Raw genomic sequence first — 16011 nt, forward strand, 5'->3', positions numbered from 1 at the left:
CGACATTGGGCAGACCACATTGTCTGCATGCCCAGGACCAGACTCCTGAAAGAGATTCTCTATCGTGAGCTCTGTCATGGGAAGAGATTACTGAGCTGACAGGGGAAAAGATACAACAATGAACTCAAAGCTTCCTTAAAGAAGTGCAACATCCCCACTGATTGCTGGGAACTACTGGCCGATGACTGCTCGAAGTGAAGAAGGAGCATTCAGGAGGATATTGAAAACTTCAAGGCCATGCATCGGGAGAAACATCTACATAAGCAGCAGAAGGTGTGCACCACAAGGAACAAGTAGAAACTCCCTACCCACTCATCCCATTTCATCAGCCACTTCCTGCCCTGTCTGTAGTTGAATCTGTGGTCCCTATGTTGGTCTCAGAACCCTCGAAACCTGAGTGGAACTAAGTCATTCTCAGTCCTAAGTGACTGCCCAAATAGAAGTAAGAAGAAAGTTGCAATGTTTGACACTAGGTGATATTTGTCTCCCTGGAGAAGTTTCAGTTACAAGAATGATTCCTATGATTATGGTTATGTAGGTAGCACATATGAACTCTGGATATCAGCCTGAATCCTAATCCATCATCTCTATGTATCAGGGCCTCTTTTACTTGTGCCTCATAACATAACAGGATAGAACCAATCTATTTAACACATAAAACCAGTGCCAGTAACAAAAAACAGAAATTTCTGGAAACACTCAGCAGGTCAGGCAGCATCTGTGGAAAGATGATGCTTATTTAATAGCACTCTTGTGTTGATGTATAATGGATGTCTCTTTTAACTTCCTGTCAGATTCTCCAGAACCTCCTGGACTTTGTTTTAGCAATGGTTTAAGACAGGGACACATTTTAATCAAAGTGGAAATAGAGTGAAATTCTATAAAAGTGAGATGTGTGAAAATGTTTAGAAGACTGCATCTGTGGAGAGCGGTAGTTTTATATACACATAGATATATTTGAAGGTGTGTTTCTTTTGCTAGCCTCTATAACAATATCTTAAATATGTGTCCTTTTGTTAATGTCCGGAAATAATAACAACCTCTCTCTATTTCACCTTCACTATCTTAAGGACCCAACTCTTGGGTCTCTTTGTGACTGTACCAATTTAGAAGTTAAAAATTTTGTTTGAATGCAGAAAATATTTTATTGATGATGCAAAATTTGAATAAAATAGCTTGTTTAATGTCCTTAAGAGAAGGATATAAGCCATCTTTGCCTAGTCTGGCCTGGATGTGAGACCATTCCACACAATGTGATTGACTATCTTAACTACCTTCTCAGTTTAGGGGCAATTAGGGATGGACAATAAATGGTGACATTGTCAACAATATCCAATTAATGTGGATGCATAACATTAATGGAAAAAGAAAGTAGAGGCAGACAACTGGTGGAGTCATAGCATATTGCTGCTTAAACATCTACACACCAAGGCATTCTGGATATGTTGCTCAAATATCTGTTGTGGGTAAATTACTAGATTATATAATTAGGGATAGAGGACTGGACACTTAGACATTGGAGCTGGTTACAGAGAGATGATGTTGATTTGTGAAAGGTCCAATTAACCTAATTGATTTTCTTTGAAACAGCATCTAAAAGTAATAAACAAGGAATCTCCAAGGGTCCTTTTCATATGAGCTTCCACCAGCCATTTAATAAGCTTCTTCATTAGTAATTATCAGAGCCACCAGAGGAAACCCACGCAGACACAGGGAGAACGTACAAACTCCTTACAGACAGTTGCCGGAATTGAACCTGGGTCGCTGGCGCTGTAATGACATCATCACATGAATGATGCCAGAAACCTTCGTGCTAAGGTGAATCATGCCCAGAAATTTTGGTCCAGTCTTCTGATGGGCAGAACTTCCACAGGAAATGTCCACTGTCAAGTTAAAACACATGCAAAAAGATCTCGTGTGTGATTTATGGAAGCAAAGCGAGCACAAATTGCTCCAGTTTTTCAGCTCATGTGGATGTAAGAAATTGCACCTGTCTGATGTTCAATTGCATTTGAGGCACAAGAGAAAGGCAAGTATGGCTGTCTGCTGATATCATGGATGTTGACTCCAGTGATGCACACATCAGAGTCATGGCTAAAATAAAAACTATCCACAACATGAAATGCAAGAGAAGGCACAGTCCAACTTCTGCCAGGACATTAAAATAGTCCACCTTAGAAATGTAGTGACTGCAGGAACCACATGTTATCGAGTGACAGACACGACGTTAGGTGAGAGGGAACACAGCAGTCACCCTCATTGGGTCTGGTGAGACATAATTGATACTGACATCAGGGTTCTTTTTGTCACTCAAAGTACATGGCATTTACTTGATAAATGTAGATCCCCATGAGCACTGTGCATCAGTTTAATCAGTGAAGTTGGTATGATGTCTGCAAAGCCTGAGGTAGTTTCCTTCCTAGTTTCCAGCACTTCTGATCACAAGGGTTTGTTGCAAAAATCCCAATCATTTCACTCTCAGCCTCATCAACCATCAGCTGAATACAGGCTGACTCAAAGCAGGATTTTCTTCTATGAGAGGCATCTCAGAAGGTGTCTTTTTTTTTGGTGGGTGATGATTAATTAAAAAGCATCTTTGAGAAAGTAGGAAAGGGAGAAAGAGCAAATGAGAGAGTGACCAGCAGCTGAAAAGTGTTGCCAGTATGAATGGTCGAGAAAAGGATGTGGGATTCTCTTTGACATTGGCTGCAGTAAGATTGCAGAGTTTGCAGTTTGGAAGCAATAGGCTTTCTTGGCAAAAGCACCTTATTGATTGCAATATATTTCACAATGTATGATCTTGGAGTGGATTTTTGAAGTGATTCTATCAGAAAACTGATGTGAATTTTGAAGCAGTTGTTTAATTACCTAAAATGGAGTTAAAGGAACTTGGCTATGCCATATGATTTGGATATGGGACAACAATTTCCCATATGGTAAGGCTGGGAATCCCCTGCCTGGCCTAAACACCATGCAAGGAGTAATTGGTGATATAATCACAGGGCTCAGAGTGAAGTTAACAGACAGACATACAGCGCACGTTGACCAGCATTACTTGTGTGAAGTGTGAGCGTACCTGAAGACCGCTGTTAGGAGAACTCAGGTGGAGCAGTGGCTGCACAGCTTTGGCAACCCATGTCCTGACCTCCACTGCATGTTCTTCCTGTGTGGGTCTCCTCCAGGTGCTCCTGTTTCCTACCACATGAGCTGGTGTGTTAACTGACTACTGGAAATTGCCCCTAGTGTAGATGGGTGGCAGGAAAATCCAGGGAGGTTGATGGACATGTGAGAGAGATGCAGGGAAATAAATGGAGGAATGGGACTGATGGAAATCCACTAAAAGTGAGCACGGACAATGGGTCGAATGCCCTCCTCTGTCATGAAAAATATAAATATGAAATATTAATTAATGTTATATAGTTACTTCCTTATTTGCAATCCAGTGCCCCTAATTCTCCTTACTCTCGTGCTTCTATTGCTAATATGGCTTCATTTACTTCCTCATGGTCCAGGGAAGTGGGGCATCAGCTGACGTTGGGTTTGTTCAATAGCCGACCTGTGGAACAGCAGGGTGTGCCCGATATTGGACTCAGATGAGAAGGCTGCGGAGGAGATGGCGATTGGGAGAGGCTACTGCTTTTGCTTGAAATTTACAAGGCAGGTGTACCTCCCACTATTCAGTAGACCAGGTGTGCATTTGTAGTAGTGAGAGGCCATCCCTATGGCCTCTCACTACTACAAGTGTAGTGAAATTGCCGTCTGTATGCTGCACTGTGAGCCAAGACACTGGCAGACTGTCACAAGTGGACACCAGCAGCAGTCCAATGACTTCCCATTGGAAAAGGCCTCAAGTACCAGTGATTACCAAGGCAATTCAGAAGTTCCGGCTCCTGTGAACAGGAATCCAGATGGGTAAACCTCCATCCACAACAAGCCCTGTCTGCAACAAGATCATTTAGAGTCTGTTTTGGCCTTTGGCCACCAGTTAACCGACTGCCGCTTCATAACACAGAGCCAGCTCTGAACTTTGAGGCGTCAGCCTCATTTCAGTTAGAAGGTGAGATGTTGGATCCATGCAGATGGCCTTTTTGTTCTTGCACTTTTCCAGCCACAGGGAAGTTGGTCAGCTGGGACGCTAACCAGTGCTTGGAGGAATGTGAAGCAAGGGGCAAGATTGGGCCAGCAGTGGCCTTCAGTGCTTTTGTAGAACTGCGGGTAATCCTGTTACTATCAATGAGTCAAGACAAAATTAACATGTTTCTGTTTGTTTCCTGATTAGGTTGCAAGTGCTGGGTACTTGAAGGTTTAACAGAAATCTGAGTGAAGCTTCTGGTGTAGTTAACTTCCCCTGATTTACGTCTGAAAGTGCCCAGCCCCTGATAGAAGAGGCCCAAGCTTTGTTCCAAGAAAGCTCTTGTACGACTAGTATCTCCTGCCTGCCTATGTTTACATCAGGCTGGTAACTGAATTGCCACTGACTGTGCAGAAGTCATGTCTAGGAGTTGTTATTAAATAACAAAAAGAGACTAGTTTTACTTGAGACAGAAATGTTACAGTAATATGATAACAGATGATTTGAAGATACTTTGCCCTTTCTCTTCACCCCTCCTGCTACAAGCTGAACCCCGTGTATACCCTTGGCTGTCCCAGGAGTTAATCTGCCAACAATCCAAATGAGGTATGACATCTGATGACTGACTCGGTCACCTTTTCCTCTCTGCAGTGACTCTGTAGCTGAAGGGTCCCGCTTCTAAAGTAAAACCCCACTGCCACAAAACATAGAAATTGCAGCACACCTTTTGATCCAACACTTGTTTTTGCAATCCCCCTCTGCTCCTGACCTGAGCCAACACTATTCAGCTGCTCTACCTTTCCCTGCCTGATATCTGTGTCAGTTGCTTGATATGGTCTCTCACTCACTGTCTCTGACTGTCTCTCTGTCTCTGTCTGTCTGTCTCTCTCTCTGCTTCTTGTTCTCTCTCTCTCTCTGCCTCTCTCTCTCTTTCTCTGCCTCTCTCAGTTAGCCATTCTTTAGCAGGCATTGCTACAATCGTCAGCCACCCAGCTGTAGGTCTTTGAAAGTCGAAAGTCGAAGAACCTAGGGTCAGCTTTAATGAGCTGCAAAGGCTTTCAAGTCGATTTTGGAACCTTACCACCTTCTTAAAGCTATTTTGCCCAAGTAAAATCAAAGAATCCTGACCCAGAACATTGATTCTATGTTTCTCAATTAACATAAAATAGTTTCTCAATTATCCTGAGATTTCCCAATGCTTTATTCATATTTCAGAATTCCAAACTTTGCCTTGACTCCAGGAGGTCACAACTTCAAGTTCCATTTACTAATGTCTCAGCAGTTTATGGTTTCAGATGGGCAACTGAAAGAATTGCCACATGATCGCTCTGTCTTAAGGGGAGAGGAATAGCTATATCGTCTGCCTTTTCTCAGTGTATTCTGGCAATTACAGAAAAAGTAGCAGATTTAACCTGAGAAAGGATGTGCTTGATTTCACAAGATCACAAGATAAGGGAGCAGAAGCAGGCCATTCGGCCCATCGAGTCTGCTCCAAGGAAAAGGGAAAAAGAAATGGGGTGGGAAAAAAAGAGAGAGAAAAAAAAACTATTCTAATCCCATTTGCCAGCCTTATCCCCATATCCCTTGATACCCTGACTATTTAGATATCTGTCTATCTCCTCCTTGAATACCCCCACTGATCTGGCCTCCACTGCTGTGCGTGGCAAGGAGTTCCACAATTTCACCACCCTCTGGGTAAAGAAACTTCTCCTCATCTCTGTCTTGAAACTGTACCCTCTAATTCTAAGATTGTGCCCTCTGGTCCTGGACACGCCCACCAAGGGAAACAGCCTAGCCACATCTACTCTATCCTTACCTGTCAACATTTTAAATGTCGCTACGAGGTCCCCTCTCATCCTTCTGTACTCCAGCGAGTACAGTCCAAGAGCCGACAAACGCTCATCATACTTAAGCCCTTTCATTCCTGGAATCATTCTCGTAAATCTCCTCTGAACCCTCTCCAACGTCAGCACATCCTTCCTAAGATGCGGGGCCCAAAACTGCGCACAGTATTCCAAATGAGGCCTCACTAGCGCCCCGTAGAGCCTCATCAACACTTCCTTACTTTTATACACTATACCTCTCGAGATGAATGCCAACATAGCATTCGCTTTCTTAACCACCGATCCAACCTGGTGGTTAACTTTTAAGGTATCTTGTATGAGTACCCCCAAGTCCCTTTGTACTACCGCACTATCAGTCTTCTCTCCTTCTAGATAATAATCTACCCGCTTATTTCTACTTCCAAAGTGTACAACTGCACATTTCTCAACATTGAATCTCATCTGCCGTTTCCTTGCCCATTCTCCTAAACTGTCTAGGTCCCTCTGCATTCTTTCTATTTCCTCTATGCTCCCTACTCCTCCACTTATCTTGGTGTCATCCGCAAACTTAGCCACACAACCATTTATTCCATCATCCAAATCATTGATGTACAAGGTAAAAAGGAGAGGCCCCAACACCGACCCTTGCGGCACACCACTAGTAACCGGTAACCAACCAGAACGAGATCCTTTTATTTCCACCCTTTGCTTCCTGCCAACCAGCCAATTCTCCACCCATTTTGCTACCCTGCCCATAATTCCATGACCTCTCATCTTATTAATCAGTCTCTTGTGAGGCACCTTATCGAAGGCCTTTTGAAAGTCTAAATACACAACATCTACCGCCTCTCCCTTATCCACCCTACCTGTGATTTCTTCAAAAAACTCCAATAGGTTGGTCAGACAGGACCTCCCCTTCACAAAACCATGTTGACTAGGTCCTATCTTGCCTTGCGCCTCTAGGTATTCGGTAACCTCCTCCTTGAGGATAGACTCCAATAATTTTCCCACCACTGACGTCAGACTAATAGGTCTGTAATTGCCTTTGTGCTGCCTCCCACCTTTCTTATACAACGGAACTACATTCGCTACCCTCCAGTCCTCCGGAACCATGCCAGAATCTATCGATTCCTGAAAAATAATCGCCAATGCCTCTGCTATCTCCACAGCCACCTCCTTCAGAACCCGGGGATGCACCTCATCCGGTCCGGGAGACTTATCAGCCTTAAGCCCCTTTAGTTTTCCAAGCACCTTCTCCCTATTAATCTCAATTATTTTTTCTTAAAACCTTTGTTAATATCATTCCATACAATGTTAATTGAAATATTATATATTATAAATTTAGAATTTGAATTACAAATGTGTCCTGTATTACATTACACCCAGTCATGAAAAACAGAGAAAATTGCAGGAACTTTATTTATGTTCCTTCAGAGCGTTTCACGTGAAGGCATTCTTACACAGTGCTGCACTTTAACCAGCTGTTTGTGACAGCAGCCTGTGACTCATTATATAACTTCCTTTTTCTTACTGTGGGAAGCACTTGATCTAACCACTCAGCTGCCACGAGGAATTTATACAGCTCGGAAGTTGTGAATGCAATCTATGTTACCCACTATTGTGGACACCGGAAAATGAGCCTATGTCCATTATTTCTAATACACATTCAGTTTATGCATTCACGCTGGATTTTCTTCTGTGTCCTGTCCTCCCCACCACACTGTCATTACCACCATTCATTTCTCCTTCGTTAAGTATATACCAAAAATCTTCACCATTCCTTTGGCTTCATGCTTTCCTGCTACAATCCCAGGTATTGATGAGCCTTGGATAAAATCTCTTATAGCATCAATGGTGCTTTTGATTTACTCTAAAGGGCAACTCAAAGTAAGAGGCCATAGGATCTAGGGCAATCTAGCAAATTTGGTCCAAAATTGGCTTGGTAATAGGAGACAGAGGGTGATGGGTGGGGGTTGCTTTTGCAATTGCAAGCCTGTGACCAGTGGTGTACCACAAGGTTCAGTGCATGGAACCTTGCTGTTTCTTATATGCATTAATGATCTGAATGTAAATCTAGGAGGTATGATTAGTAAATCTGCAGATGACACAAAAAAAATGGTGTTTGTTGATGGTGGGGAGGGTAGATGCTGGCTAGAGAATGATATTGATGTGTTGGGGAGATGGAATTTACATTTTGGAAGCACTAATAACGTTAGGATTGTACAATAAATGGTAAGATCCTAGGATGTTCTGAGGAACCTTGACGTACATGCCTTAGAGTTCCTAAAGGCAGCAGGACAAATAGATGAGGTGGTGAGGAAGGCATACAGGATGCTTGCCTTCATTGGCTAGGACATAGAATATGAAAGAAGAAAGATTATGGAATAACTTTATAAGTCATTGGTTAAGCCACAGTTGAAGTATTGTATGCAGTTCTGGTCACCACATTTATAGGAAGGTGATAGCACTGGGGATGGTGCAGAGGGGATTCACCAGGATGTTACCTGGGATGGAGTGTTTCAGTTATGAGGAGAGACTGGATAGGCTGGGTTTGTTTTCTTCAGAGGGGAGAAAGCTGTATTCAAAATTATAAGGAGCATAGATAGCGTATAAAGTAAGAAACCTTTGCTTTCTGCAGAGGTGTCAACGATCAGAGGGCATAGGTTAAAGGCAGGAGGTTAGGAGGAAATTTGAGGAAGAATATTTTCACCCAGAGGATGGCTCAAAATTGGAATGCATTGCCTGTTGAGAAGTGGAAGCAAGCACTCTCACAAGAGTTCAGAAATATTTAGATGAATATTTGAAACACCATGGTATTGAAGGCCAAGTGTTGGAACATGGGACTGGTATAGGTAACTCGTGATGGACAGCATGGGCAAGGTGGATCTGTTCCATGCTGCATGCCTCTGACTAAATGACACAAGGAAGATCCCAGTTAGAGAAACGTTTGGAAACCATCACCTGGAAACTCAGTGGTATGTTTTTTCTAATTTATCCGATCAAAAATAATGTTGATTTTCGTGGCATGAAATATGACAGTGACCATTTCCAACACCGATCGCATTATTCCAGAAATGCAACTAGGTATCTCGAGGCATCTGTTACTATGGCAGCCCAAGGTCAAAGAAGATATCATTCCCTCTGCAGCGTTCCCTCTGGAGCAACGTGGGGTAACTTGGTCCATGGACAAATGCCTGTGGCCAATCACTCCAGGGACCATTTGGTTTTACTAGGACCAGGATGGCTACCAGCGAATTGAATTACTTTTTTTCATCCTTCATGGACCACCTTCCTAATTTTTCCCCCACCCCATCCCCTCCATTCCTGTACTTCACCAATCACCAACACTGCCCCCTGATCCTGCTCCCAATCCCACAACTGCCCGAGCCCCAGACTCCGATGTGCTGCCCCACCCCAGCTTTTGATTCTGTCACTCACAATATTCAGCACACCAGTCCCAGCATTTCCCAACCAGCCCCCACTCTTCCAAATTCCAGGGGTACAGTTGGACCCCTATCAACAACAACTGAACCAATGTTAGCTGAACCGAATACCCTCCTCAACCCTTCCAACTGAACCCGACCTTAGAAAGATTTACTGGGCTGTACATTTTTAAACTATTCAAGGGACAACAGTGAGCTACCGAAGGACCATCAAGGCATTTGGAGGCAGAGCCTCTGGATTTCCCCACCTGCAGTCTACTCACTACCGAATGCAGTCTGATGAAGTGGGTCAGCTCGATGCACTCTCCATATCCTTGAGGTTAGTGCAGACAGCCAAGGACTGCAGGTGACAGTTTTGGGCAGTGGGCCAGATCCAAGTTGATTGAGCCCAAAGTGACTAATAGGGGCATTCATTATATCAGTTACCAGCCCTAAATTCCTGCATAACACAGATTTACAGGTGTCCATTTGTTTCATAATCAGCATTCTGTGAGAAAACATAATGGAAGAAGGAGATTTCTATCAGATTTGGTGAGGGCAAGAAAGGAGCAATGCAAGTTGTCTAACAATTTGTGGCAAATGGCAACTCATGCCATATCTTTTTTTGTTTGCAAATTGGTATATTTTTAGCAAATTAGTAATGACTAATACTGTTAATGCATTGTTAGTTCCAAGGAACCTTAGCCCAATAGCTCTAATGCAGCCCAATTGTGTATTGGCCTAATAAAGCTTGAGAATTTGAAGGTAAACAGCCCTCTATCTCTCACCCACAAGTTCTCAAAGTGGTGCTGCATTTAATTCCATTTAAACTCCATTTAATCCAACAGTAATTCAGAGGTTCTAAGTAACTAAACTCAGGCCCTGATGTATTGCTCAATTTGGAGAGTGAAGGTGTAATGTTTCAGATTCAACTGGCTTTGGCCTGAATCCCAGAAGCAAAAGAATTGTGCTTTAATTCCACCGTTACTCATCTGAAAAACATATTTTATAGAAATGAATTGTATGAATGAAAAGTGTGGGAAAAATCCAAGTTTCAATAATACTGCATATTTTTTATTAATTAACTTGGCTGTTAATACTGACTTTTGACTGAACCAGTTGGTTTATCTGCAGAAATATTGGGAGTCAGGCGATATATCTGAGTGACTGTTTAGTTACCCAATACTTTTAGAAATTTTCAAGGATCCCACCCAAATATGGAAAGGTCTTTTAAATTCAATGGAATAACACTTTGTTCAGCTCCGTGCAATTGAAAAATGACTCATAAAATAAATTGCAATAGTGACTAATTCTGGTCACTCCAGAAAGTTGGATATTTCCCAGACTAATTCCCATCATTCTGCCCTGATCTACTTTTGTATGAGATGATCTCACTCCCCATAGAGTACTCCTTTTGGAGCACAGGGAGAATTTATATTGTGTTCCATGTTCCCACAGGTGTGACCATCATTGGCCATGCCTGGCACAGCTCAGTTTTAGTAGACAAGTCCTGGTTTTAAGCCCCAGTGGGTTAGGTCCCATACCAAGATTTGCTCTTCTAGTGTCCCTTCACTACCATGGCAACAACACAACCCTTTCACCCATCTGCAGTGATCGTCTGATCCTCAACTATTCTCAGGTCCCTGTTTTTAGGGCCCATCCCATACCAGCTTAACTAAATGGTGCTCCTGTCCACCTCATTGCAGGCTTATGATCTTTCTGATCATCCTCCTGGTCACTTGCCTTGATCTTCAGCCTTTGGCCACCAATCCTCTTTTCTCCAACTCTCACCTTTCCCACCACCTCACCCAGCTCCTAGGTCCAGCCTCAACCCCAGTGACAAGGGTTCCACTATGTAAAAGTGCAAAACACTTCCAATGTATTCAAGGCCTTGGGTCATTCCCCACTGCTGCTACTGAAGTTCACAGCAGCACGTCTGTGATGAAGCACTCATTAACATGCTGTATTAATCCCCATTGTGCACCCTAATCTCGAGTTTTGTGTTAATCTTCTTTGACTGCCATTATAGATGAGGAGAGACTGATTTATTTTTCAGTGTTTTTTTGCAGGTGTTTACTGTAGATAAACCTGTGTTTCTATTACACTGGGAATACAGGTACTGGGATCCTTCAAGCTGTCATGCTGTGAATCTGGGAAGGATCCTTTCTCTGGAGGATCATGCATGAATCCTTCCCAGAGCTAAATTTCCTGAACAATAGATTTCAGAATTGGTTTCCATTCCATCGATGAAAAATATTTTCCGTGTATATGCTACATTCAACCCAATGTTCAAATTAATAAACAGCATTACCCTGAAGTGTTAACGGCCCAGGAAAGTGAAAGCTGGCTGCTTCAGTGATTTCAGAGCATCTACTGCATTCCAGATGTCTTGGGAATTGTTGATAGTTTATTCAAAATAAGTAATTAAAAAGGGACAAAGAAACCCAGTTATTTCCTGTTTAATATTTGAGGGGACAAACCACAATCCTCTTGGAAAAATAATGTGCTCATGTATGACACTTGGCAATGCTCAAGATCTGACTTGGGAGACTTTAATTGATTAATGTTGCCAAGTAAAATGTTTCACAATTGACTAATGTGGGGCATAATTATTGCATAAAAATAACATTGCCCATCCAGGGCAAAGAAGTGTGTTTGCTCAGCCCCTGTCCACCAAGAAACCGCTTTGTCTTTGCCATCAACTTACCATGGCTGTTCACTACAGAGTGACTTCGCAAAATAATTCAGCACCACAGCTCATCAACCTTGGAAAAAATCCAGTGTGGTTTTTCACCAGCCAATGAGCATTGTTTCATATCAATCAACTCCTTCCATTGTGCAGCCTTAAAGAATTCAATTAAATGTGACAGTTAAAGAAACAGAACAAAGATTATAAGCTCATTAAATATACTTAAGACAATTAGATAGATTTTTGCGTAGTAGAGCAATTAAAGGTTATGGGGAAAAGAAGGCTTATAGAGTTGAGTCTGTGGCCAGATCAGCCATGATCTTATTGAATGGCGGAGCAGGCTTGACAGGCCAGATGGCCTACTCCTGCTCCTATTTCTTATGTTTTTGTATAACGCTGGAAAGGCTCAGCAGGGCAAGCAGAGAAACAGAACTGATGTTTTGGTCAGGGACTCTTCTTCAGAAGTGAATAAGTGAGAAATGCTTTAAGTTGCAGAGAGGCGGAGGTATAAAGAACAGAGGGAGTGTATGTACAGACCAAAGTTGTCAAGGTAACAATCAGCATTTGGAACAAAATAATGCAGAAACAATTCATAAGTATGACAAATAGAAAGCATGTGATAATTAAAGAGAGTTGGAGATGGCTGCTGTTGTAAAAGTTGTCTGCAGTAGCAACATTACCAGGAAAGTAATTGCCAGTAAGATGTATCACCAAGTTTATCTAAAGGAAAATGTTTGAATTAATTACACCTCAAACCATAACGGGTAAATGGCAAGCAATTTACTTGGCCAACCTCAATATTAGATACCAAGTATGGCTCATTTAACTCCAACACAAATGTGAAGAAATGTGATTAAAAAGCTTCATTTTCTTTGAATCCTGCCAGCTTTAAGCACAAGACAAAGCTCAGCTCCTTTTATATCAGGCTGAGGAAATTAAAATAGTAACCCATGTTTATTAGGCCTGGTATTTCGAAATCAGCAATCTCTGTGGACGAACTCACTTAAACAGATGAGTCACTGACATTGGAGTCTTTCAATGTAATCAAAGGAGAAGGCTGGAGAAGGGACAGCACTGGAAGGAATGCCTTAAAGTGTTTCATCAAGCTTAGGGCTGGAGGTATCATTTCCCCATTAATTCTTCCCTCAGAATAGAAGGGCTCACACTGCTCAGTTCTTCCTGGGGTTACACTTCTGGCGAACAGCTCTGCCACCACCTTGCCAGCTCTGTTGGCTCTAACCCTTGAAGACCTTCAGTCCCCTCTAATCACAGAATATAGCACCCTATTTTGTGGACATGGATATTGTCCTGCTGGTCACACCCTATAGAGTAGGGGTGGGACACATACTTCCTTCCCTCTACTGCCTTTTTATCTGCCATACCAGAATCAGACCACTTGCAGCAGCACTGTGGTTTTATGCAGATGACCATTTTAAGGACTGGTGTGTCAGACCTGAGGTGAAGTGCAGGAGCTACAGAGAATTCAATGACCACCCCATGCATGGCTTCCTTTGTCAGGAAGCATTGCCGACTGAGAACGCATTTGCGCTGTTAAACTAGGATCACGATTGAAAACTCAGAACCTTGTGCTCCAGCATAGATTAGCACAGGTGAACCACCATGTGTTGACTCTAATTAAAGAGCAAATAAACTCTTAAACCATTCTCTATGGGGCAGAAATTTGACTTTCCTTGCAGACATTAAACAAATGCACCAGTGTAATATATTGGTTGTACCCTATTCTCAGACATTCAGTTCCATCAGAACCAAACCTGCAGCAGATACTCTCATGCGTACTTAGTGCTGGTGATTGATGACTAATTCCCCCACCCCTCCAACTTTAAATTTAGAAGCAGGGTTTTAGTAGTATAGTTAGGAAATGTTTCTTCACACAAAGGATGATAGGGGTTTGAATCCCTCTGTAATCATCAGTTAATTCGGGGCTAATGTTTAATCTGAGACCAATTTTTATTGAGCAAAAGCAAAAAGAAACTTTGGGCAAAGACATTCTGAGTTAACTCATGGATTGGCCATGACCTTATTGAGGAGAAAAACATGCTGAAAAATCAGAATTACCTCCTCTTTTTGTGTTTGCAAATTTCAGCACTGTAATGGGGCAGCAACCTAATTTGAGAGATTCATAGATTGGTTTGTGGAAAAGATGGTCACAGTTTCAGAAGGGAATAATACACTCAAGGATGTGGAGTAAAGAGAGATTGGAGATGGATCAGTAGTTTGGTGAGGCAAGTGTCAATGATCCATTTTTCTGAGCATAAGATAAGAGCAGGCACAGTAGTGTAGCAGTTAGCGTAACACTATTACAGCGCCTTTGACCCAGGTTCAATTCCAGACGCTGTCTGTAAGGAGTTTGTACGTTCTCCTCACGTCTGAGTGGGTTTTCTCTGGGTGCTCTGGTTTCCCCCCACATTCCAAAGACATACGGGTTAGGAAGTTGTGGGTGTGCTATGCTGGCACCCGAAGCGTGGCAACACTTGCAGGCTGCCCCCAGAACACTCTACGCAAAAGATTCATTTCACTGTTTTGATGTGTATGTGAGTAATAAAGATAACATATTATCTTGAGTGTCAATGATCCATTTTTTGAGCATAAATTACATATGAGAACTATTAATATCTTGAGTATACTATACCATTTTCACTGTTTAGATGTATCCAGTACAGATTTTCAGCACAGTTGAATGAAAATTATATTAACATTTCTTGGTATGTTCAATGGACTGTGGAAATTCAGTGAAACAACAAAAAATGTTGTCTGACCCAGCCCATGTTCTGTGTAGTGTGAGTACTTTGAATAACACAAGTGAAATATTGCTAATCTAGTACCTCTAGTATCCTCTAGTATAGTAGTTTCTCTAGTATTATTGCTAATCTCAGTCCTGTTAACTAATATGGAGATCTGAAGTGATAGCAAAAAATATTAAGCAATAACTTTCCCAAAGCAAACTTAAGAGTCCATGGGTTACAATTTGCTTAGAAGTACAAGAGCCAGTAGTGGATTTATTAAGATAAGGTTTCTTTATTAGTCACGTGTACATTGAAACACACAGTGAAATGCATCTTTTGCATAGAGTGTTCTGCGGGCAGCCCGCAAGTGTTGCCATGCTTCCGGCGCCAAAATAGCCTGCCCAAAACTTCCTAACCCATATGTCTTTGGAATGTGGGAGGAAACTGGAGCATCCGGAGGAAACCCATACAGACACAGAAAGAACGTACAAACTCCTTACAGACAGTGGCTGGAATTGAACCCGGGTTCCTGGTGCTGTAAAGCATTACGCTAGCCGCTACACTACCATGTCTGCTTATAGGGTATCTGCTTATAGGGTATCTGCTACAGCTGTACCTCTAATTCCACAATCAACATTAATCTTGTATCTTATCTGCCTGATATATGAAGAAAGAAACCAACTAGTGCTGTTTCTTTAAAAAAAACAATAGATCTGTGCATTTATGCATTTCACAGCCTAGGACCAACCAAAAGTGCTCAACAACCTATGAAGTTTATTTATTTATTCCTTTTTCAGGACCTGGGCCTCACTGACAAGTCCGACCCTTGAGAAGGTTGTGGTGAGCTGCCACCTTGAACTGCTGCAATCCTTCTGGTGAAAGTACTACCTCAGTGCTGTTGGGTAGGAAGTTCCAGGATTTGGATCCAGGAACAATGAAAAACTAATGATCTGTTTCCAAATCAGGACGGTGTGCAAACTGGGCAGGGTCAACTGCAGATGGTGGTGTTTCCATGAATCTGTTGTCCTTTGCCTTCTTGGTGGTGGGGGTTGCTGATTTTGGAGGTGACACTGGAGTAATCTGAACAAGTGACTGCTGTGCATTCTGTAGGTGGTACACACCAGAGCACTGTGCCCTTGTGGTAAAAGAATAATTGTTTAGGGTGGTAAATGAGGTGCCAATCAGTTGGGCTGCTTTGTCCTGGATGGTGTTAAGCTTCTTGAGAGCTGTTGGTGCTGCAGTCATCTAGATAAGTGGAGAG

General features: G+C 42.4%; 1 protein-coding gene across 3 annotated transcripts in view; it reads left to right on the top strand.

Moving 5' to 3' along the window:
• Nucleotides 1-16011, top strand: part of pkia (cAMP-dependent protein kinase inhibitor alpha) — a 69297-nt gene that overhangs the window by 25449 nt on the left and 27837 nt on the right. Inside the window, exon 1 of one of the 3 annotated variants that reach the window (XM_052023275.1) lies at nt 15557-15652. The exons of the other annotated variants lie outside the window; for them this stretch is intronic. The gene's annotated coding sequence lies outside the window, so the exon portion shown is untranslated. Of the gene's footprint in view, nt 1-15556; nt 15653-16011 lie in introns of those variants that run through there. 3 annotated transcript variants of the gene reach the window in all.

The sequence above is a fragment of the Pristis pectinata genome, chromosome 9, assembly GCF_009764475.1.
Source record: "Pristis pectinata isolate sPriPec2 chromosome 9, sPriPec2.1.pri, whole genome shotgun sequence".
NCBI classification, from domain to species: Eukaryota; Metazoa; Chordata; class Chondrichthyes; order Rhinopristiformes; family Pristidae; genus Pristis; species Pristis pectinata.